The following is a 24351-nucleotide window of genomic DNA, read 5'->3' as shown; positions in this document are numbered from 1 at the left end:
GTTGTGCTTGATTATGTTTTCGATCTCCATGGTTGATTTGTCGACTATATATTAGGTCTAGATGAATAATCACATTTTTTGTTCATTTCGTTGCTAGATTCGATTATGCCACTTCCATTTTAGATGTTTTAGACGTGTTTCAGTTCTTTTTTGTTTATGAATCAACAGTACGTATATCCCGTACTGATAGAAACTTAGTTTATTTTTGAGAAGAAGAAGAAGAAGAAGATGCATCGTTATGATTTACGACGAGAAGATTGTTTGTGTTTCCAGGTATGTATATTAACAATGATTTTCGGTTTCCATTCTATTTTTTTTCATAGATTCGTTACTAGTTTTTCACATGCAGCTGAAGTTTAGATTATGAATCAGCAGTACATATATGATGTACTGAAAAATTATGCTTTAATTTTGTTATTTTTGTAGTTTTTGATATTTTTCTTCTTCGATCTAGAAGTATATATATGGAATATTGAAGAAAAAAAGTGTTTCGATTCTGGTTTTTAGAGATTCATTACTTGATTTTCACATGCAACTGATTTTAGTTTCATTTTGGTTGTTTTTGATATGCTTTAAAGTTGTTTTTGTGTATTAATCATCGGTACGTATATGATATACTGGTGGATTTTGATGGAACAAGTTCAGATCTAAATAAACAATCATGTTTTGTGTTTATTTCATTAGTAGATCTGATACTTTTATGGTTTGTTTTTCAGTTTTCTTTTATTATTATCAATTGTTGATAAACATCACTGTCCAGAGTTCGTCCTAAATTTTATACTTGTCTTGTTGTTTTAAAAGTTTGTGGGGATATAGTTGATGAAAAGAATGTACACAGTTGGGTTTTGCTTAGATTTGTTTATAGACCTTCTTTGATTCATATGTGTAGTATTTGAATTTTATGTTTGTTAGTGATGTTGTGAAGTGTTTGATGAATAAGTGTTCTTGAAATGCATTAGAAGCGTTGGGTATCTTTAGAGAGATGAGAATTGAAGGAGTTAAATTGGAATTGCATGACTGTATCTTACTCATTGCTGGTGCTCCACTTGGTGAAGAATTGAAGGGGATTTTGATTCATGTGTATGTGCTCTTCCTCTTATGTGGTCTTCCTCTTTTCTGTATTTCCTTTTAATATTCATGATACAATTTGTATCTTATCTATCACGGGCAGGTGAAGGTGGGAACCCGTTCTGCGTTACTCAACTTTGGATCACCAGTGGATGCATCTCAGCTATATAAATTACTCCATGCCCTTCATCCACATCCTCATTAGAAGAAAAATTAGCAGGCAGAGGTGCACCTGGAACATGTATGTTGCTCGGATTTTGTTGCTTTTGTCGTACATACCAAAATAAATAGAATAGTAGCTTGGTGCATCTTCTTGATGTTGTTTACTGCTCTGGAACTGTTATCCTCAACTGGATAGATAGACCTCACCCTGTGTAGTTTCTTAAATGCCAAATGGCCTAATGTAGGATCATGGGAATGCGGATAAGTAAAAGGTTAGCCTAATATTTACAGTTAGATAATGTGATTTTGTTAACTGATACTATTTTTTGAAAGCTTTATCGTTCTCCCAAAATCATGTAGACCTCTGAGGCAGAACAATTCTTTTTTCTACCACAAGTTTCCTGACTACCTGCTGCTGTGCGATATTGCTGTCTCACTGGAATACCCATTTCTTGCTTCATGCTACAAACAGACACCACCTGATACACAACTGTTTTTTTCACCCTTAGTCACTATGTGGAAATGATAATCTATAGAGTCACAAGACTCAAAAATTGTTATTATCAATTGTTTTTCAGTTTTCTTTTGTGTATTACCTATCAGTACATATATGACGTTTTCTAATTTATTTATCATTGATTCTTACAGATTTGTACTCTACCTGGAAGCAGTGCAGCAAATATGTACTCGAATTTGTAAGCATTCAGATATATAATCGGATTTGTAAGCAGTACGACAGATATGTACTCAGATTTCTAAGCAGTGCGACAGATATGTACTCAAATTTGTAAGCAGTGTAGCAAATATGTACTCGAATTTTTAAGCAGTGTACCAGATATGTACTCAAATTTGTAAGCAGTGTAGACACACACGTTTGGTAGTAATGGGCATTATGGACATTTCCATGTTTTAATTAATTTTGGACCTCCGGATAAAAAAGAATCCGGTTGGACCCTACTATAAATAACTATATGGGCCTAGGACCAAACAAGAAATTTTCCATTCTAAAATATCTTTTTTCTTTAGCTTAAAAGAGAATCTCTTTTTTCTTTGGCTTAAAGGTTACTGCGTGCTTTTATAGATAGCCTTCATAGATATCTTTGGGATCGCGGAGAAACCACCAATCTTTTTTACGAAATAGATAAATACTCTCTTCGTTTCTGGAAAAGTGTTACTTTCACTTTTTCAATTTGGCCTATTTTTAGGCTAAAATAAAAAAGTGAAAGTACCTCTTTTCCAGAAACGGAGGTAGTATATTATATAAGGGGGAGAATAACAAAAACATCAAATACTTCTGTTTTGGCATGATCTTTGAAAGTAAACAACAACATGCTCTTCAAAATCAATCTGCCAAAATAAGCTAGCATTGAATTCCACGTCAGCTAGAATAACCCCTTAAGTCTTATGGCAACTCTAATCTAGCATTTAGGTGCGCAGGACCATTCCTCGTGGCCGCGTTGAATGGAACAACGCAACCATCTCAGACGTCAGATCAAAAAATAAATCAATCTCGCTGAACCATTCCGCGAAAAGTAGAATTTTTTCTGCGCTGAACCAAACAATGAAACTATCTCGCTATTAGTTCACATGCGAGATATATCTGGAAAGAGAAGTAGTGTTGAAAAATATACAACACTTTTTTTTCTAATCTGCGACGTTTTTTGTCTAATCTAGCAGTCAAATATAACCCATAGGACTTATCTTAGGTGCTGTTGAAAGAATAGATTTTGTGGAGGTCAAAACCTGGATTCTTGAAGACCAAAATGCCTGCTTAGGAGGAGATTTTTGAACCCTGATTTTGGGCATACCAAAATCTTTCTAGGCATACAAAACAATAGTCCCATCTTGGGTGACCTTATAAGGGGTACCCTATGGGTAGTTCAATTACCTATATACACTTAATACAAAAATCTAAAATCAGTTTTCTAAAAAATCAAAATCAGTTTCCCTTACCATCTCTTCTTCCTCCTCCTCCTCTAGCCGAACTCTTCCCCCTCCTGCGAAAAAAAATTCATCATCGTGATTAATTGTCGATTCGTAAAAATTTGATCGTAGATTGACTCGTACAAAGAAAAGCAGGGACTAGGCAAACCAAATCGTCTTCTAATCCATCAATTGAAGAAGAAGAACCAATTGAAGATGAAGGTGTAGAAACTGAAAATCAACCACCAATTGAACCAGAAATTGAACCAACTGCATCTCCAACTCCAGAAATAAGGATAAGAAAGCAAGTTTTACAAACCCAATCTCCTATTTGCTGTTTTTCATCGATTAAATGACGGTTACAGTGTTGGGTTCGACTCAAAATTGAGTTGCGTTTTTAGCCGAACTGTTCTTCACAAAAGCTTCCTGTAAGTGTATATAAACAGTTCGTCATGAAATTTCATGAAATTTCAAGCCGAACCTAGTCACAGATAGAGATGCATAGGGGTTCGGCGTATTCGATAATCATAATATGTGCCGAACCTAGCACATTAACGAGGTTCGGCTATTACGATATTCTCAATATGTGCCGAACCAATAACAATATTTAACCCAAAAAATAACAAATTGATGTTCGGCTCATACGATTTTCGAAATATAAGCCGAACCGGTAATTATTTTTTTTCCAAGCTATTCAGGATGTTGTTCGGCTTACTATGAAACTTTCATATAAGCCGAACTAGTGTCTAGCAAACAGTTCGGCACATGCAGTAAACAGATTCAGTAAGCCGAACCGTTCATCAATTGGTAGATTCGGCTCATAGATGTGAGCCGAACCTCAACCTGTTTCGCCGAACCATGATTCAAAAAACCCAACTTTTGATAATTGAGAGCTATAGAAGTGAGATTAAGTATAGGATATAAGTGTACCTGTGTATTAGAAGCATTGGGTTCCTCATCAATGTCTTCATCATCAGGATTTGGCTCATAAAAATCATCATCTTGAGTTTGTGTTTGAGTTTGAGCTTGAGTTTGAGTGGGTGTAAAATCATTCTCATAATCTAAGAAATCAGCCATTTCTGGATCATTGTTGTAGTTGATATGTATTTTCCTAGGTTTTTTAGATGAATGATGACCCTCCTCATCCTCCATTGAATCAAGAATTAGAATTTTCTCACTTTCTCCTTCTCTTTCTCTCCTTCTTAACCAAACCAAAACTTTGATTTTTTTCCCCTCAAATTTTTCATCTAAACAACTCTTATAATTCTGAAAATTATTTTAATCACTAAACAAAATATTTAATCACTAATCAAGATTATTAACACTAATACGTAAAGGGCAGATTTGCCATTAAAATTTTTTTGGGTTAAGGGGTTATCTGATTTTGCTATTTCACAACCTTTTTTGTCTTCATTCAGTATGCCTTGGAAGATTTTGGTATGCCCAAAATTATAGTTCAGATTTTTCTACCAGCAGGCTTTTCATATTTGATCGAGGAAGATGCAGATCATGGATTTATCAAAAACTTCTAGGCCCTAAAGTCCCACCTAAGTTCAATTCTTCATATGGGATCCTTTGCATTACTCTGTTCGTAATGTTGTCGGTGAAAGAGTACACGTGGTTGCTCTCAGATCTGGATAAGGCCCATTTCAAAATTCAAAATTTGAATTTAAATGAGTCTGACAGAGTGAATCAGAAGATTGTCACAGCCGCGTCTAATCATTGAGGGTTTCCTAGAAAAAAAAACACGAATTTAAATTTGGGCGCAAAATCACGGGTGGAAAAAAAATCGTCTATTAGAGAAAGTGTTATGGTGGAATCCAACATATTCCAAGCTTGGAAAAAGTGTGGAATGTCAAGTCTAATGGATTCCAGGTTGGTGTTATCCATACGTTTTCCAAGCCATGTTCCATGCTTTTGTGGAATGGTCTGTGGAATCCAAAGAAACGGTAATCTTGAAAAAGTGGGGGTCTAACAACCTCACCCAATAATTCACTTAGCAATCTGTATGGACTAACTCCAATATACTTTTAAGAGAATCAACTAGACAGTCAGACTCAATCTTAATAAAAAGTATATCAAGGAGTTATATCTCAATTTCTCGATTTAATACTTACTCAAGCAAATAGAAATTTGCGAGTCTAATTGAATACAAGAGAAATAAACTTGAATGGTACCAAAGACCAATGTTCAAGTATCAATCAATTTTAATCAACAACCAAAGGTTGGATTTACCAATTGATCGATTCAATGCACAACCTGTGATATTTTAATTATATAACAAAATATAATGCGAAAAAGAAATAACATAGACACCAGAAGTTTTGTTAACGAGGAAACCGCAAATGCAGAAAAACCCCGGGACATAGTCCAGATTGAACACACACTGTATTAAGCCGCTACAGACACTATCCTAATACAAACTAACTTCGGTATGGACTGTAATTGAACCCCAATCAATCTCATACTGATCCAAGGTACAGTTGCGCTCCTTACGTCTTTGATCCCAGCAGGATACTACGCACTTGATTCCCTTAGCTGATCTCACGCACAACTAAGAGTTGCTACGACATCGAAGACTTTAATAAACAAATATGTATCACACAGAAAAGTCTATAGGAATAGATAAATCTGTCTCCCACAGAAATACCTACGAGTTTTCTTCCGTCTTTTGATAAATCAAGGTGAACAGGAACCCATCGATAACCCGGACCTATATTCCCGAAGAACATCCTAGAATTATCAATCACCTCACAATAATCTTAATCGACTAGCGAAACAAGATATTGCGGAATCACAAATGATGAGACGAAGATGTTTGTGACTACTTTTTTATCGGATAAATTAATCTCGAGCCAATTTTACAATTGTACTCAATACGATAGAAACAACAAGATCAGATCACGCAACTACAGAGAAAATAGTTGGGTCTGGCTTCACAATCCCAATGAAGTCTTCAAGTCGTTAACTTACAGGGTCTCGATAGAAACCTAAGGTTAAAGGAGAATCGACTCTAGCTTATACAACTAGTATCACACAGGAGGTGTGAGGATTAGGTTTCCCAGTTGCTAGAGTTCTCCTTTATATAGTCTTCAAACCAGGGTTTGCAATCAATGCTACCTTGGTAACAAAGCATTCAATATTCACCGATAGATGAAAACCTGATTAGATTCAAGCTAATATCTTTCAACCGTTAAATCGAATCTTAGCTTGTTATACACAAATGAAATGCACGTTCGTTTAGGTTTGTGTAACCGTACCTAAACATGTACACCTAGTTGGTTCAACAGTAGTTAACCAAATGGTTATCCATATAGCACTTTCATATCAACCATATTCATCTTCACCGTAACTAGTCCAAATGACTCAAATGAACTAGTTCGAGAGTTTTTCAATTGCTTAGATCTTATAGCCATGGTTTGAAAATTGCATTCCTTATTATATGCATGTTTTGGTTTATGAACAAACCAATTTTAGAAAGTAACACACTTAATGCGTACTTAAGTAACCGTATTTGAGTTTGTTTTGGTTTTTAAACTCACCAGAAATTCACATACATGAACTTTCCGCTAGTATGCGTACGGGTATGCATACTTAGGTAACCAGATTGAGTTGGTTTTGATTTCCAAACTCAGCAGAAATTCACGGTCGTGAACTTCCGCCAGTATGCGTACGGGTACGCATATTTACCCAATCTCCATCAACCATTTAGTACACACACAAGTATGCATACATTTGGTTCCCGATTTTGGACTTATACACTAATATGCGAACACAGTATATGCTTATATCCAAAGATGGTTACATATTCTAAACTCTCATTTCAATCGTTGAAACATTCTTAGAGGATGTTATATAGCGGTTATTCACACACTATTTTTCATCAAAACGATTTTCAAGAGATTGAAACAATCAACATGACTTTCGTCACTTGTAAAGATGAACTTGGCCAAAGCGAAATCTTACCAACACATATTTCGAGAAATAGATAAGCGAGATAAACTCGACTCGAAATAGCAAATGTGTATAATCGAAGTCTATATAGCAATACGACTTTTGTCTCAAGATAGGAGATAGAGTAGATAGACTTTTGAGTGATAGATAAGTTCAAGTCTCCACATACCTTTTAGTCGATGAAGTTCCACCAGTTCCTTGAGTAGTTCTTCGTCTTTGTATGATGAACTCCGTGGAGTCTAGAGCTCAACTACACTTTCTATCCTAGTACGAGACTTAGCTATAAGTAGACTAGAAATCAAGACTTATAGTTTTGGAAACTAAACTTGACAAACAAGCTTGAGATAGCAAAGCTTGCGAGTTCGACCGAGCAGTGCTCTAAAAAATATTTCGTCTTATAGCATAAGTCAAGCGCCAAAAATTATTCTTAATCTCAACCATGCAAATATTTTAGTCAAATACTATTGACCAAGTCAAACGGTATTCTTTTTAGCGTTAAACGTTGTTTGGATTGGTGTTTCTATGATTCCATCATAAGACTTGAGCTTCCATGAACAATTCCAAATTCTTAGCTTCAATTAAACTGGGGAAGTTGATGAAGAAGGAGAGTGTTTCCAGTATGCTGACCTCCAAGATTGCAACTAACCTTCATGAGGAGTTCCACGTATTAAAGATATATAATATCAATGTGTTTCTTCGAAAATGCATGAAAATTACTGAAGTCAAACATAACCTTCCATGAGGAGTTCCACCTCACAATTTGAGCTTGCATTGCATGGATCAAATCTCTTTCCAGGATGACATTGTATGGTGACTTGGTGTTGAGAACTGTGAAATCCCCGTTTGTTTTGACTGGGATGGCTTCAACTGTAAGAGTAATTTTTCCCATAGAACACATCTTTGAGCCGTTAAATCCAACAATAATTGAGACATTACCTTTTAAGAAACCATCTCGTGTCAGCTTCATCTACTTAGCTTCTAAAAGAAAATAATGTCACAAGTGGACCCATGTTCAATTAGGATCTTACGAAAATCACAACCGTCTATGGTGAGCTTAACCACCAGTGCGTTAGAATATGGTAAGGTGACCCCAGCTAGGTCTTTTTAGTGAACCGTATGTCATATGGTGGTAAAAGCAATCTTTCACAACTGGAGTGAAGACTTGTGACATTTACTTCCAGATACTTCTTTTTTCTATCAGTGATGTCATGCGGTAGGTCTGTTTCAGCCCTCGGTGATGAGTATATCATATTAATACATCCTTTGACTTCCAATGATGGAGACTTTCCATTATTCCCTTGATCTTGGTGTATGAATTTTGTCAGACGTCCTTCTCGTGACATGCTTTCTATGAACCTTATTATGTTTTTGAAGTTATTGGTGAGGTGTCTGTTTGTTTCGGGATAAGAGCAGTATGATTTTCCTTTCTCATATGCTCTCATCTTCCTTGGTTGTAGAAATAACGGTTTATATTTTATGTATTGAAGTATTACCTCAGGTGTGACATGCATCTTTAGAAAGTTCATTGATTCTTCTTTCAATTTCAGCTCAGACTCTTCTCTAAAGTTTTTCTTCTTTGATTGCTGGTTTAGAGACCTGGGTGAGAAAGATCTCTTTTTTCATGAGGTATGTCCATCTAAGTATATATTATGCTCCGAGCTAGGAAAGTTCAAGTTGTGTTCTTCCCTTCTGACGGAATTTCCAGCACTGCTATAGACTTCGTCTAGGGGATTCGAGAATGTGACATATGAAAGATTCTCGAATTTCTCCATGAAAAAGAGCATTTTTGAATAGTCTGCAAAGGACTTACTCATGTACTTTGTCAACTGGGGCAGATGCTTCCTTAAAGCGTCTTAGAAAATTGGTGTAACGTCCGTCACTTCCTTGACTGATTTTGCAAATATCATCTAGAACGTATCATTGCTTGATGTTGCAGGAGTAGTTCTGAATAAATAATGATTTCAATTCCTCGAATGTTCTGATCGAGTTTGATAAGAGGCATCTAAACCATGTCAAAGCGTATTCTTGTAGACTATTTGGAAAAAATCTCGCCAATATCCAGGTGTTGTCGAGATACAGAGCCATCATTTTCTCATAATAAAATATGTGTTCATTCGGGTCTGAATCCCCTTTGAAACTTCTGAAAGCCAGTAACTAAAACTTTTCTGGTAACCGACAATCACGGATCTCTTTTAATAATTGACTTTCTTTGAACATATAAGTTGGGTCAGCTTTTGATTTGATAACCACCAACTTTATTACTTCCTCTCGAGCTTTCATTCTATCGATTTTTGAGTCTATAAACTCATGAACTAAGTTAACGGTGACAGCTGGTGGAGATTCAAAAATTACGTGTCTCGAATTTTGCAGTTGATCAACTAACGAGCTGTAATTTCTGAGTTCTTGCCTCAGGTCCCTTTGTTGTTGACCTGGTGTCTGGTTCAGTATATATGACTGGCGTGGAAGCTTGCTGAGTTGGAGGTGGTGTCATTTGATTGAATTTCTTATCTAGGGTGCTTATTGACCTCAGAAGGTCTTGGAGCATGTCACTGAGATTTGTACTACATGAGTTGTAGTTGTTGTAGTGGGAGTTGATGGTCTTTGTGGCCTTATGTGTTGTTCAGGTTTCACAGTTGGACCTATTGTAACAACTTGTGGTTGACTACTTGCCATCACTATTGAAGTTTTTATTATTGGTGGTGCAACCATTGTTGTTGGTGCATATGTTAGCGTGTTCCCAGCTGAGACCGTTGTGCTTCAGGGTGTTAAGCTCATTGTTGGCACTTTTGGTGCACTAACACTTTGTTTTTCCACAGATGGTGTTATTGGTGTTTGCTGAAATGGTGAGTCTACTCTAGTCCTAGGTGGTAAACCTTCTTTGTTGGCGTTCCATTGTATAGCATCAAAATCACAGAGATAATAAGATGAATATCTGTGAACCAAGCTTTTTTAGTCAATATGAAAATCATTAACCAGATTTTACTTTTGAAAGATATCGTCTTTCATTTTAGTGGTGTAGATGGTGGATTTTCGACAAGGGTTAAAATCGTAAAACCATAATTATGCATGCTCCTTATCCAGCAATCAGATGAGTATTCAGGCTCATGTCTCTCATTGACTCATGCCACAAGAATCTCTGACTGAGAATACTGTCTCTTAGAGTATATGTAGATGTGTAGTCTCTCAGCTGAGGCAACGACACATTTCATGAATACTGAGCAATTTCAGTAATCACTTCTTTGTAAAATCGCAAGGTTGGACATCTCCTAGACAGCATGCCTGCTAGTATAGAGTAATAATGTCTTCAGGATGTAACAATGTTTTCCCTGACTATATAAATGTGACGCTTCAACAGGCTCATATCACCTGAATAATTAATGCTCCTAGACAATCGTACTAGTATAGAGTTATCAATTAATTATTCCTAAATTATTAGATTCATTAACTGAATCCCTGGAAAATATTCTACATGATTTATAGTACTTCGTTACTTCAATTCGTGGTTCTTCCCAGCAGAATTCCATGGGTTAGTAATAAATATTCGATGTACGGGCATCTGAGCAGCTATCGAGTAAGCCCCGACCAAAATGGTGCAAGCGTACTCAGCAAAAATGCACAAACGAACAACTGAATGCACGAATGAGCATTTCAAAACATGAAGGAACGATGAAACTATGCAAAATAAGATGAATAATAATAAAATATTGGCAAAGGCGCTAGAGGACCGGGCTCACCGGACGTCCAGTTAAGCCATGGCTAGTCCCACGCCCAATTTATCATATATTATTATTTTTCCTGATCTCATGAAAATCCCTTCATTTGACAAAATATCCTTCGTCTCAAGAAAACTCCCTAGTCTCATGGTATTTCCTCGTATCAAAGAAATAATAAGAATTAGGAAAGGTGTCGTGGGACCAGGCTCATGTTGCGTGTCGTAAGTGCAATCAAACTAATAATCTTATTTACACAAAATTAACTGGTAATATAATGGAAGTAAGGATCGTTCCCACGAAGAGCAGTGAGTTTTAGTTATCAAAATGTCACAAAGGGGGGGTTTTATTTTAGATTTCGAACAAAGTAAATAATCAAATAAAATAAAGTTGTATTGTAATCAATAGAGAGATATGATCGAGGAATCCTTCTTTGTTAATAAACAGTCAATGAGTTAATATAATTGCCTACTCGTCGTTAATTATAGATTATCACCAACCGTGGAATAACAGCTAGATCAGTGTTGTTACCTAAATTCCTTTTATCACTGAGTACGGAAGATTTCCAATACCATATTCTATTCGCCTAACCACCTAGTAGTAGCTCACTCAAGGTGTAATTTGGTCGAATGCTTTATCTTTTGTGAATTTATAGTTTGATCCTAATAGTTATACTCTTAGCTCAAGGTCCACTTTTTAGTGTTGTTTATACCCACAATCGCTCCACAGAATCCCTCTGCAAGGTTTTGTGTTCTCTACTTGTGTAAAGGTTATTCGACGGTTACTTATCTCATAACTCAATACTAGAAATATATTGAATCAACAAATCAATTTAGTTGGCCACCTAAACAATCTATCAATCAATCATAAATATTCGTTATTATATAAACAAACGATAATCATATGAAGAACTTCAAAGTAGATTAATATAATAACTCAAATCTTGTTTACAACTTAGAATTCATCCTCAATCAATAGGTGTTTAGCTACTCATGGATGTAGAAACATCCATGATATACATATGAGAAAAGTAAAAAGATAACGTTACGATTGATGATCGCTCCGTATGATGTTTCTTCTCTCCAAACCCTAAAAATTTCATGACCTAATGATGTGATATATTTCACATAACCTAATAACTTTTTATAGGTTTACGTTGCTTGGTCTTCACGTATTTATTTTGGTTTAAGAACCCAACTCGAAATAACAAAATAACGTTCGCAAACGTGTCCTTAGGCCTTCCAAGGTGTGTATACACGTTTTCCATTTGCTAAGTGCGCGAACCCATTCCACAAACTTCAAAATCCAGCAGAAATTTTCGGAATTAGGTCTGTGACCCCAGTCCGCGAACCTAGTTCGCGGACTTCACTGTCCTCGGTATTTGATAAAAACTGTTTGGCCATAACTTCTTCATCCGAACTCGGAATGACCTCATTCTTTTTGCATTATTTTTATCTTTCAATTATCTTCAATATGATGATGATAAATCCTTAATTTTAATGAGTTAATATCGGTCTTTGGCCCTTCTCTTGATTGTGAGTGTTTTGCTCCTTTCGTCGCATTTCTTCCACTTCTCTTGGACTTTGGCACTTGGATACTTGGAATACTTCTCTTCCTAGATATTTTCAGCACTTTATAGCTCCTTTGTGGAATATTCACCTAATAGAGGTAAATAAGAGAAAACAAGAGTAATAATACGAAACTATGCAAGAATAATAGCTAAAACAAGTATGGAGTGGACACTAAAATCATATGAATTATGCACTTATAAAATTCCCCCACACTTAGCTTTTGATAGTCCTCGAAAAAACTAAATAAAACTAATCCTAAATACAACAACTCCATCTCGTTGAGAATACGGTTACACTTGGCATGTATAACAAGCCTTTAAACTCCTAGGTGTCCCTAGTGGACGAGTTATAGTCTCGTGAGGCTTACAAGAGGTATACCCACAAAACCTACTCCAATTTATTGCCTTGGAAGAACCACTAAGGATAAACAAAAATCAATAGCTAAATAATTAACTTTCATATGTTCTTTAGCTGCAAATATCCCATATACATTCCAATCATCACACATAAGTAATTACTTACTTATGACATTCAACCTGATTACAAAACTCTACTAAGATAGTCATCGTACTTGTTGCAAAGTTTGTCACAACATTCGCATACTGAAATCACATGGATAGATAAGAAAATGGAAATAGAAAAGTGAAGTGTGCAAATGTTGACTTAAGTGAAAGATGTTACCCACAATACTTGTATGAATGTCGTCAAAGGACTCTTATTTATAGCGCAATAGTTGAGAGAAGCACCCATTTAACTTGACCACATGGTTAGATAATCTAAGAGCATGTTTCCTTTTCAACAAGTATGCGATAGTTGCCTTGGATCCTGCGCTCCATGCTTTCTTAGGCGACGGAGACAGAGACAACGTTTCACGCATACTGCCACCCAAGTGTCAAGAACCTCATCAATAGTCTTTTTGACTTTCTATGTAATGATGATAGGTTTTTACTTTCATCGAATACATGATTAGATACTCTAAGAGCATGTTCCTTTTCAGCAAATACGTGATAGTTGCCTTGGATCCTGCATTCCATGCTTGCTTAGGCGACGGAGACAGGGACAACGTTTCACACGTATTGCTATCCAAGTGTCGAGAAATGAAGAAGAGCCTTATATATATATATATATATATATATATATATATATATATATATATATTTTAGGCTCACTCTTTATGAGTGTAAGACAATTGTCTTATAGGGCTTTTATATAAACTCAACCAATGATTACCTTACTACAACATCCACGACAGTATCACGATCCCACCAAATCACTTTAGAGAAACATATAACTGAAAAAATAAAAAGAAAGTGATTCAGTAATGATTAATAGCGAGGATGAATATTTCAAACAACTACCATAGCTTAGTTTCGCATTCAATTATGAACGTATATATTTAAGGATTGAAATAAATGGAACTTAATCTATAGCTTGAAGAACTGTTTCAATTTTAAAAGGTTTAGAGTGTCATCCTAAATAGCTCATAATTAACTCCAAAAGATGAAGTCTCAAGAATGCAAGAAATCAAAGAGTATGATTTTTTTTTTTCTTTTTTCTTTTTTCTTCTTTGTTTTTTTTTTTTTTTTTTTTTTTTTAATGTCTATATGCAAATAGTAGATACTAAATGCTCCCCCACACTTAAACTCAACATTGTCCTCAATGTTCAACAGTGAAAATTCTGATTTCTGACATAACATCCCTGAAAAACTCGAAAACTGTACAAATGGGTAGGTAACTAGGGAATACATCCTAAACGAAAGTTGTTCACCTACATATTTTATATAAAGTGTCAAAATTTCACAGTGTTTCGATAAATGGTCTGACTTTTATGGCCTCCGGACTGACTGACATGCAATCTGAAAAAGTTCTGGAAAAATACCGAAACTCAAATGTCCAGGCCTATCGCTTCAATTAACAGACTCCAAATTCAGATTTTCTGTTTGGAAAATAAATTTATGTCTGTCCTCTTTAAAAGTTGTGGTCAATCACTCAAATCGGACTCCGTATGAAGTCTCGAGAGCTATTTTCGTGACAAGTGCGCAGTCAGAATTTTCTGACGAGAATTCGTCAAAACTTTCATTAGAGATATAAGACTTGTAAAATCTAAAACGGGAATGAAAGATATGATATGAAAAACTAAGAAAACTAAAATCAAAAAGTGATAAAGATACAAAACCGATGGGTTGCCTCCCATTTAGCGTTTAGTTTAATGTCCCCAGCCCGACTTGGCTTTCTTCAAACTACTTCTCTAGAGGAACTAAATCATGAAGCTCAATTTCTTCCATGTTCACATAAGCAATGATTTCATAATATGGCTTAAATCTATGGCCGTTCACCTTCAAATTTGTTCCATCTCTAAGACTAGAAATTTCAACTGCACCATAAGAGAAAACATTAGTAACAACAAACGGTCCAATCCATCTGGACCTTAACTTCCCAGGAAACAGTCTAAGACGAGAATTAAATAAAAGAACTTTTTGTCCCACAACAAAATTCTTTCGAGAAATCATTTTGTCATGGAAAAGCTTCGTCTTTTCCTTGTATATACGAGAACTCTCGTATGCATCATTACGTATCTCTTCTACCTCGTTAAGTTGTAACTTCCTTTGTTTCCCCGCATTGTCATAATCCATGTTGCACATATTTATCGCCCAATATGCCTTGTGTTCAAGTTCAACCGGAAGATGACAATCTTTGCCATAAACCAACCGATATGGAGACATACCAATCGGTGTTTTGTACGCCGTTCTATACGCCCAAAGCGTATCGTTAAGCCTATAAATCCAATTTTTCCGTGTAGTGTTTACGGTTATCTCAAGAATGGATTTAATCTCACGGTTTGAGATTTAGGCTTGCCCACTAGTTTGTGGGTGGTATGGCGTACCAACCTTGTGTGTTATGTTGTACTTCTTGAGTAGAGCATAGAAGGATTTCTGAAAATGCGAACCTCCATCACTGATAACCACTCTTGGTGTACCATGTCTAGAGAAAATATATTCCTTCACAAACTCACAAACAACTTGATAATCATTAGTAGAGGTGGCTTTAGATTCCACCCATTTTGAAACATAATCCACATCAAGAAGTATATAAAATTTTCCATAAGAATTGACATAAGGACCCATAAAATCTATACCCCACATATCAAAAATCTCTACAGTGAGAATATGATTGAGTGGCATTTGATTTCGAGCACCTAGATCGCCAGTTCGTTGACATCTATCACAAGATTTGCAAAAAATATATGCATCCTCAAATCAGGTAGGCCAATAAAAGACACTTTCAAGTACTTTGAAAGCGGTACGTTTGGAATCAAAGTGACCACCACATGCATAAGTATGACAAAAAGTAAGAATAGACTGAAATTCAGAATTAGGTACGCACCTGCGGATGATTTGATCAGAACCGTATTTCCACAAGTAAGGCTCATCCCACACATATTGCTTAGCTATTTTCTTAAGATTAAGCTTTTGAAAATTAGACATTGTACTAGGTACTTGTCTTGTAGCCAAGTAGTTCACTATATCCGCGTACCAAGGTGTTGAATCTTCAATTGAGAAAAGTTGTTCGTCAGGAAAACGACCTTTTAAAGGAAGTTCTTCTTCGGAAACAACAAGTCTACTAAGATGATCAACAACAATATTTTCAACACATTTTTTATCCTTTATTTCATAATCAAATTTTTGCAATAGTAGAATCCACCATATCAGTCTTGGCTTAGCTTCTTTCTTCTTTAATAGGTACCAAAGTGCTGCATGATCAGAATATACAATAACTTTTGTACCCACCAAATAGGATCTAAATTTTTCTAATGCAAACACTATAGCCAAAAATTCTTTCTTTCTCGGTGGTAGAATAGTTAATTTGTGCATCATTTAGGGTCTTAGATGCATAATAAATCACATGAGACAGCTTGTCTACTCTTTGACCCAAAACGGCTCCAACTGCATCGTCACTTGCATCACACATTAATTCAAATGTTAAACTCCAATCCGGTGACTTGATAATTGGTGCAGTTGTCAACAATTCTTTCAATTTATCAAAGGCTTCCTTGCACTCCTTGTTGAAGTAAAAAATAACCTCTTTTTGCAATAATCTGCACATCGACATTGAGATTTTGGAGAAATCCTTGATAAACCGCCTGTAAAAACCTGCATGACCAAGAAAAGAACGAACTTCCCTCACCTAAGTGGGATATTGTAAGTTTCTTATTAAATCTATCTTTGCTTTGTCAACTTCAAGCCCTCGAGAGGACACAATGTGACCGAGCACTATGCCATGGTTTACCATAAAGTGGCATTTCTCCCAATTTAAAACAAGATTAGTGTATATGCATCTTTTAAGCACAAGTTCAAAATTTTGTAAACAAATATCAAATGAATCACCATAAACACTAAAATCATCCATAAATACCTCAATAATGCGTTCCACATAGTCAGATAATATACTAACCATACACCTCTGTAAAGTGGCAGGCGCATTGCAAAGACCAAACGACATCCGTCTATAGGAAAACGTACCAAAAGTACAAGTGAAGGTAGTCTTCTCTTGATCCTCCGGTGCAATAACAATCTGATTGTACCCCGAATAACCATCCAAAAAGCAATAATGTGAGTGTCCCGCTAACCTTTGTAACATCTGATCAATGAAAGGCAAAGGAAAGTGATCCTTTCTGGTTGCGGAATTAAGCTTTCTGTAGTCTATGCACACTCTCCATCTAGTTTGAACCCTTGTAGGAACGAGTTTATCATCTTGATTTCTAACAACCGTGACGCCTGATTTCTTAGGCACCACTTGAACTGGGCTAACCCATTTGTTGTCAGAAATTGGGTAAATCACCCCCACACTTAGTAATTTGAGGAGCTCTTTTTTCACGACCTCCATCATTGGGGGGTTAAGCCTACGCTGAGCATCACGTACGAGATTAAAATCATCTTCCATTAGGATTATATGCATGCACATGGATGGACTAATGCCTTTGATATCATCAATTTTCCAACCAATGGCCGTTTTGTTCTCTTTCAGAATCCTAAGTAGACGTTCTTCTTATATTGGGGTGAGGTTCTTTGCAATAATCACCGGAAGTTCTTCTTTGTCACCCAAGTACACGTACTTTAGATGGTCCGGAAGTGGCTTCAATTCAAGTTTCGGTGCCTGCACAATAGAACGTAATGGAACCTCATTAGTTATGGGTGAAGAAATATAAGAAATATTACCCGTTTTTGCTTCTTGTAGTGTTGTTAAGGCACCACACATATCCACCCATTCTTTGGATAAGTAAATGTCCACGGCCGGCTGTCCGTGAACGTCCAAATCAATGCTATTCCGTAGCACAACTCCAAGTTCATCTTCAACATTCAAATCAAATATTTGTTGTGCTAATAAACCAATAACATCAATGGAGAAAGCTAAGTGAACATCACTAGGATAGCGCATAGTTTCAAAAATATTGAACCATATGATCTCCTTATCAAATTCCATAGTGAGTGCACCACTATAAACATCAATCTTCGTCTTTGCAGTTTTCATAAACGGTCTCCCAAGAAGTAACGAAGTAGATGAACACTTATCTCCATTGTGCATATCCACAATATAAAAATAAACCGGAAAGATTAACTGATTCACTTAAACTAACACGTCCTCCACGACTCCCTTAGGATATATATTGGACTTGTTAGCCAATTGAATAGTAATCTTTGCCTCTTTTAAATGTCCAAGATTCAAAGAATCATAAACATCGGCTGACATAACACTTATGGAAGCTCCCAAATCAAGCAAAGCACGCTCGAATCGTCGGTTACCAATGGTAACGGGAAATGTGAAACCGCCAGGATCTTCACACTTTGTAGGCATCTTCTTTAGCAACATAGATGTAGCACTTTTGCCCACTTGAGTAATCTCCTTAGCAATCAACCTATCCTTCCTTGTACACAAATCCTTCAAAACCTTGGCATACCTGGGTACAATTCTGATGGCCTCAATAAATGGAATGTTGATGTGTAATTTGCTGAAAATATCCATGATCTCCTTGTCTTGATCTTGCTTCTTTGACTTGGAAAAACGACTAGGTAAAGGAGGTGGTATGGTAAAAGTGGGAACCGTATCCTTAGGTTGGACGTTTGAGATTGGATTTTCCTTTGGGACGGTTTCCTCTTCTACTTCCTTTTCGATGTCGTTACTAACCTCTTTTTGTTGATGTGGCTCTTCAGTTTGTCTTCCACTTCTTAGAGTTACTGCATTAACGTGCTCTGTTGGGTTGACAAAAGGTTGTGATGTCAACTTTGTCGAAGCTTGTGCTTTCATTTGATTCATATTTGTCGCCATTTGCCCCATCTGAGTTTGTAAATCTCTAATAGCGTTATCAGTTTTCAGCTGATTCTGTTCGGCTTTCTGTATGAATTGATTGGTTTCTAGCTGACCCTGTTTGATTATGGAGATGAGTGCGTCAAACTTGGATTCCTCATTCTGAGGTTGTTGTTGAAATCCATTTTGTCTCGTATATGGATTGGGAGCTGCAGTTTGTTTGTTAGCATAACTAAAATTTGGGTGGTCTTTCCAACCAGGATTATAAGTATTAGAATATGGATCATACCTGGGCCTCTGATTAGGAAATATAGCATTTACCTCGGCTTCATCTTCATATGAAGGAATGATCACTGCTGTCATCCTTTGGACTACCTTCTCTATATTGTTCATCCTTTGCTCTGACTGTGAAGTTTCTTCTATCTTGCTAACTCTTCTGGTACTGGAGTCATTTCTGGTGTAAAATTGCTGAGCATTTGCAGCCATACTCTCAATCAAACTAGTTACCTGCGAGATTGTCTTCTCAGTAAATGAACCACCAACAACTGCATCAATCAAATTCCGTTGCTCTGGAAGTAATTCTTCGTAGAAATATTGAATGATGAGTGTTGGAGATATGTTGTGGTGAGGGCAACTTGCCACCAACTTTTTGTACCTATCCCAATATTCATAAAGAGATTCCCCAGTAATTTGAAGAATACCACTAATATCTTTACGAACGGATGCTGCCTTAGAAGCAGGAAAATACTTCTCTAAAAATAGATTTTTCATCTCCGCACATGTTGTAATACTCCCTGGAGGAAGGTAATACAACCATTCTTCCGCTGAATCTATTAAAGAGAATTGGAAGGCTTGCAGCATTGTCGTATCACTGTCTATGGTAGTTTGCCTAAGACTTATCATCTTCTGTTGAAATTTCCGGAGATGACGATTCGGATCTTCACCTGGGAGTCCCTTGAACTTTGGTAGATGATGAAGTACATTCAATTTGAGCTCCACTGGGTTAGTGATTGTAATACACAGTGGTTGCGAATCTAAACAAGGAGATGTCAATTCTCGCAACTTCTTCTCCTGAGGAGGAGGAGGTGGAGGGTCTATCTCATCGTCTGTATTAACCATCTCTTCTGTAAAAGGTTCGAGTTGTGGTTGCCGACGTGCTTGTAGTATTTTTCCTCTACGAGTTTGAATACCGCACCTCTGATACTCCCAATCTTTCGGTGCCAGATATTAAGTACCTGAAAATAAGAATCTAGAGAACGAAAATTAAAAACTAAAAAGAAATTTAAAAAAAAAAACAAGAATAAAACTAATAAAGATAACAACTAACGCTACCGACTGCTCCCCGGCAGCGGCGCCAAAATTTGTTGCGTGTTGTAAGTGCAATCAAATTAATAATCTTATTTCCACACAATTAACTGGTAATATAATGGAAGTAAGGATCGTTCCCACGAAGAGCAGTGAGTTTTAGTTGTCAAAGTGTCACAAAGGGGGGGTTTTGTTTTAGATTTCGAACAAAGTAAATAATCAAAGCAAATAAAGTTGTATTGTAATCAATAGAGATAGATATGATCGAGGAATCCTTCTTTGTTAATAAACCGTCAATGAGTTATTATAATTGCCTACTCGTCGTTAATCATAGATTATCACCAACCGTAGAATAACAACTAGCTCAGTGTTGTTCCCTAAATTCCTTTTATCACTGAGTACGAAAGCTCTCCAATACCAGATTCTATTCGCCTAACCACCTAGTAGTAGCTCACTCAAGGTGTAATTTGGTCGAATGCTTTATCTTTTGTGAATTTATAGGTTGATCCTAATAGTTAGACTCTTAGCTCAAGGTCCACTTTTTAGTGTTGTTTATACCCACAATCGCTCTATAGAATCCCTCTGCAAGGTTTTGTGTTCTCTACTTGTGTAAATATTATTCGACGATTACTTATCTCCTAACTCAATACTAGAAATAGATTGAATCAACAAATCAATTTAGTTGGCCACCTAAACAATCTATCAATCAATCATAAATATTCGTTATTATATAAACAAACGATAATCATATGAAGAACTTCAAAGTAGATTAATATAATAACTCAAATCTTGTTTACAACTTAGAATTCATCCTCAATCAATAGGTATTTAGATACTCATGGATGTAGAAACATCCATGATATACATATGAGAAAAGTAAAAAGATAACGTTACGATTGATAATCGCTCCGTATGATGTTTCTTCTCTCCAAACCCTAAAATTTCGTGACCTAATGATGTGATATATTTCACATAACCTAATAACTTTTTATAGGTTTACATTGCTTGGTCTTCACGTATTTATTTTGGTTTAAGAACCCAACTCGAAATAACGAAATAACGTTCCCAAACGTGCCCTTAGGCCTTCCGAGGTTTGTATACACGTTTCCCATTTTCTAAGTGCGCGAACCCATTCCACAAACTTCAAAATCCAGCATAAATTTTCGGAATTAGGTATGTGACCCCAGTCCGCGAACCTAGTTCACGGAATTCACTGTCCCTGGTATTTGATAAAAACTGTTTTGGCCATAACTTCTTCATTTGAACTCGGAATGACCTCATTATTTTTGCATTCTTTTTATCTTTCAATTCTGTTCAAGATGATGATGGGAAATCCTTAATTTGAATGAGTTAAGATCGGTCTTTGTCCCTTCTCTTGATTGTGAGCGTTTCGCTCCTTTTCGTCGCATTTCTTCCACTTCTCTTGGACTTTGGCACTTGGGTACTTGGAATACTTCTCTTCCTAGATATTTTCATAAATTTATAGCTCATTTGTGGATGATTCACTTAATAGAGGCAAATAATAAAAAACAAGAGTAATAATACGAAAATATGCAAGATTAATAGCTAAAACAAGTATGGAATGGACACTAAAATCATATGAATTATGCACTTATCAGATCACTAGCCAGCCGGCCATGCCCTAGATGATCCCACACCTCATGGTTCCTTATTATTTTGTTATTTCTCCATCCCATGGAAATTCCCTGATTTCATGATATTTCCTTCAACTCATTAAAATTATATAAAATTAGGGAGAAAACTCACGGGACCGAGATCATTGGCTGGCCGGCCATGCCCTAGCCGTGACCGGTCCCACATGCACTTGTCTCATTATTTTAATATTATTTGTTTCCCCCATCTCATGGAAACTCCTTCACTTCATGGAAACTCCCTAGTTTCAACAAACTCCTTGAATTCATGATATTTCCCTAAAATCATGAAAAATATTATAAAATTAGGAAAAGTGCCTCGGGACCGGGCTCTTTGGCCGTCCGGCCATGCCTTGGACATATCCGGTCCCACACTTCATGATTCCTTCATTATTTTATAGTTCCTTCATCTCATGAAGTTTTCCCGGTTTCAGCAAAAATCCCTGATTTCTTCATATTTTCTCAAAATGTTGCTCTAACGCACACCAGAAAATATTGAAACTCTCTGGACTGAGACACGAAAATTATGGTGACGCGGGCATGTCTCCTTGACCGACCAAGGCCGGCCCTAGGTCTTGCAAATATCCGGTCCCACATGTTTTAATAATTTTGACCTAATTTGCTCAATTGCTCATATTGGGTCCAAACTCATCTCAAACAACTGGTAGTTTTCTCAAACGACCATCATATGGTCCCACGACCACCAAGAGCCGGTCTCATGACCCCTTAGTCGGTCCCTCATCTCTCCATAATCAAGTTTTACTACCTAACGCTCACACGGGCATTATTTTGATAAATTGTTAAACCAGCATTTAATCATCTTTTCACCAACTGGTCTTCAAGAGACTTTGGTATTTTGCTCACTTGAGCATCTGGTCCCTACATGGTCAATTTACCATCCCATGTAGCCGGTCCCTCCTTCACTTCATGAATGATTTTCAATAAATCATCAATTCATCATCAATTCAGCAATTGATAAAAATTAGGGTTTCGAATCCAAGGTTCATAATTCCAGATTCAAACGCTAATAATTTTATGTTGATCCCAGGATCAACAACCTAATTAATTATACTCGGTTCAGCTTCCAGTATTTTAAATTAATATTTTATTTGGTCCTGCTGCCAATAATTCATCAAATGAGCAACATTTGCTCAGACCGTGAATATTGGTTCAACTATCAATATTTAATAATTCATCAAATGAGCAACATTTGCTCAGACCTTGAATATTGGTTCAACTATCAATATTCAATAATTCATCAAATGAGCAACATTTTCTCAGACCATGAATATTGGTTCAACTATCAATATTCAATAATTCATTAAATGAGCAACATTTGCTCAGTCCATGAATATTGGTTCGACTATCAATATTCAATAATTCATCAAATGAGCAACATTTGCTCAGATGAGAAATACTTGCTTAGTCCACGAATATTGACTATCAATATTCAACAGTTTATCAAACGAGCAACATTTTCTCATACGACCAATATTTGCTCACCTTAACGATCAACATAATTATACCTTTGTCTCAACAGACATGTTCAATTCATGAGTCTCAGAACATTTTCAAAGTACGAATCAACAATACAAGGACTCATCGTCCCATAAAGTCAACAACTGACTCCACAATCACGAGATGTCAATCGTGTCACATAGGGGGATATTAACTAGGGTTTTGGTTTGGCGATATACGACACGTGTATTCATACACACGACGAGAATGTGAGCAAGTCGTGCAATCATTTGGAGGAGTTAGAAAAGTAGTGGGTAGAAAATCAACCAAGTCTCTGCACGATGAGCAACTGGTTTTAACACGATTTTCACTTCCCCACTCTTTGACTCCAGCAACTGTCACACTTCATGGGATCAAGGTGTTTACAAGTCTAGTAATATAAATAATTCTCTGAATCATAATTGAAAGGACAGGATGATCTCTCGTCAAAGCAAACAAATAAGAGATTAAGAACCCAGCGTTCAATCAATCAGAACTTATCTTATTTTCCTTACGCAGAAAACACAACACACCTACAATCTTCGATCACCATTGATCTCACACATTTCTCAGCTTCCCTCCTACAGATCAACCCATCCTCTCTTGTGAATAAAAATGACTCTGGAACGGCCATTGTCTTGGTTTAGGCCAGAGTCCTACAGATTGATCTCTCGAACTTAAAGCACTCCCTTCTTGCAGCGCATCTGTGTGAGGTTGAGCATTTGCTCGGTTCAAGGAGTCTCCTCCGCACGGTCATCTCCTCAATTCCGTAAAAACCAGCAAATCGTTTTTCCTCATCTACATATTGGCGACCACAGTGGGAGATTAATCTCTCAGTTGCAATCTCAAACTTTCACAAGATGGTTGGTCTTAGGACTAATTCAACTGCTCCAAACCCAATCCAGAATCTTTCAAATAGCAACGTTCCTCCTTCTAACACCACTGACGGCACGGAAGGCGGAGAAATCTCGACTCTGACTGATTTGGCACGAGTCCTGGATATCCACACCAGGAACATGGATCTGATGAAAAATACAATGAACCACATACTCGACTTTCACATTAGACCGACATCCGAATTAGGAAATATCTCCGCTTCAGAAGTCCCGGCACTGGGGACTGACTCGTCAAATGGTGACCCTCAAACCAACAGTTTCACTACTTATGAGAAGTCGGTGGACCAGGAGATTGCACAGTTGGTCGAGA

The 24351-nt window shown here is 36.7% G+C and overlaps 1 long non-coding RNA gene across 1 annotated transcript; it reads left to right on the top strand.

Annotated features, from left to right (window-relative positions):
• The first annotated feature begins 218 nt into the window (after positions 1-218).
• LOC113293188 lies at positions 219-1303 on the top strand. The gene is made up of 3 exons (XR_003332109.1): positions 219-273; positions 960-1080; positions 1172-1303. It is a non-coding gene; the product is annotated as an uncharacterized LOC113293188 (long non-coding RNA).
• Positions 1304-24351: the final 23048 nt, after the last annotated feature.

Source organism: Papaver somniferum, chromosome 7 (assembly GCF_003573695.1).
Source record: "Papaver somniferum cultivar HN1 chromosome 7, ASM357369v1, whole genome shotgun sequence".
In the NCBI taxonomy this organism is placed as follows: Eukaryota; Viridiplantae; Streptophyta; class Magnoliopsida; order Ranunculales; family Papaveraceae; genus Papaver; species Papaver somniferum.
Note: the sequence above shows the minus strand (reverse complement) of the source record. Positions and strands in the feature narration are given on the sequence as shown.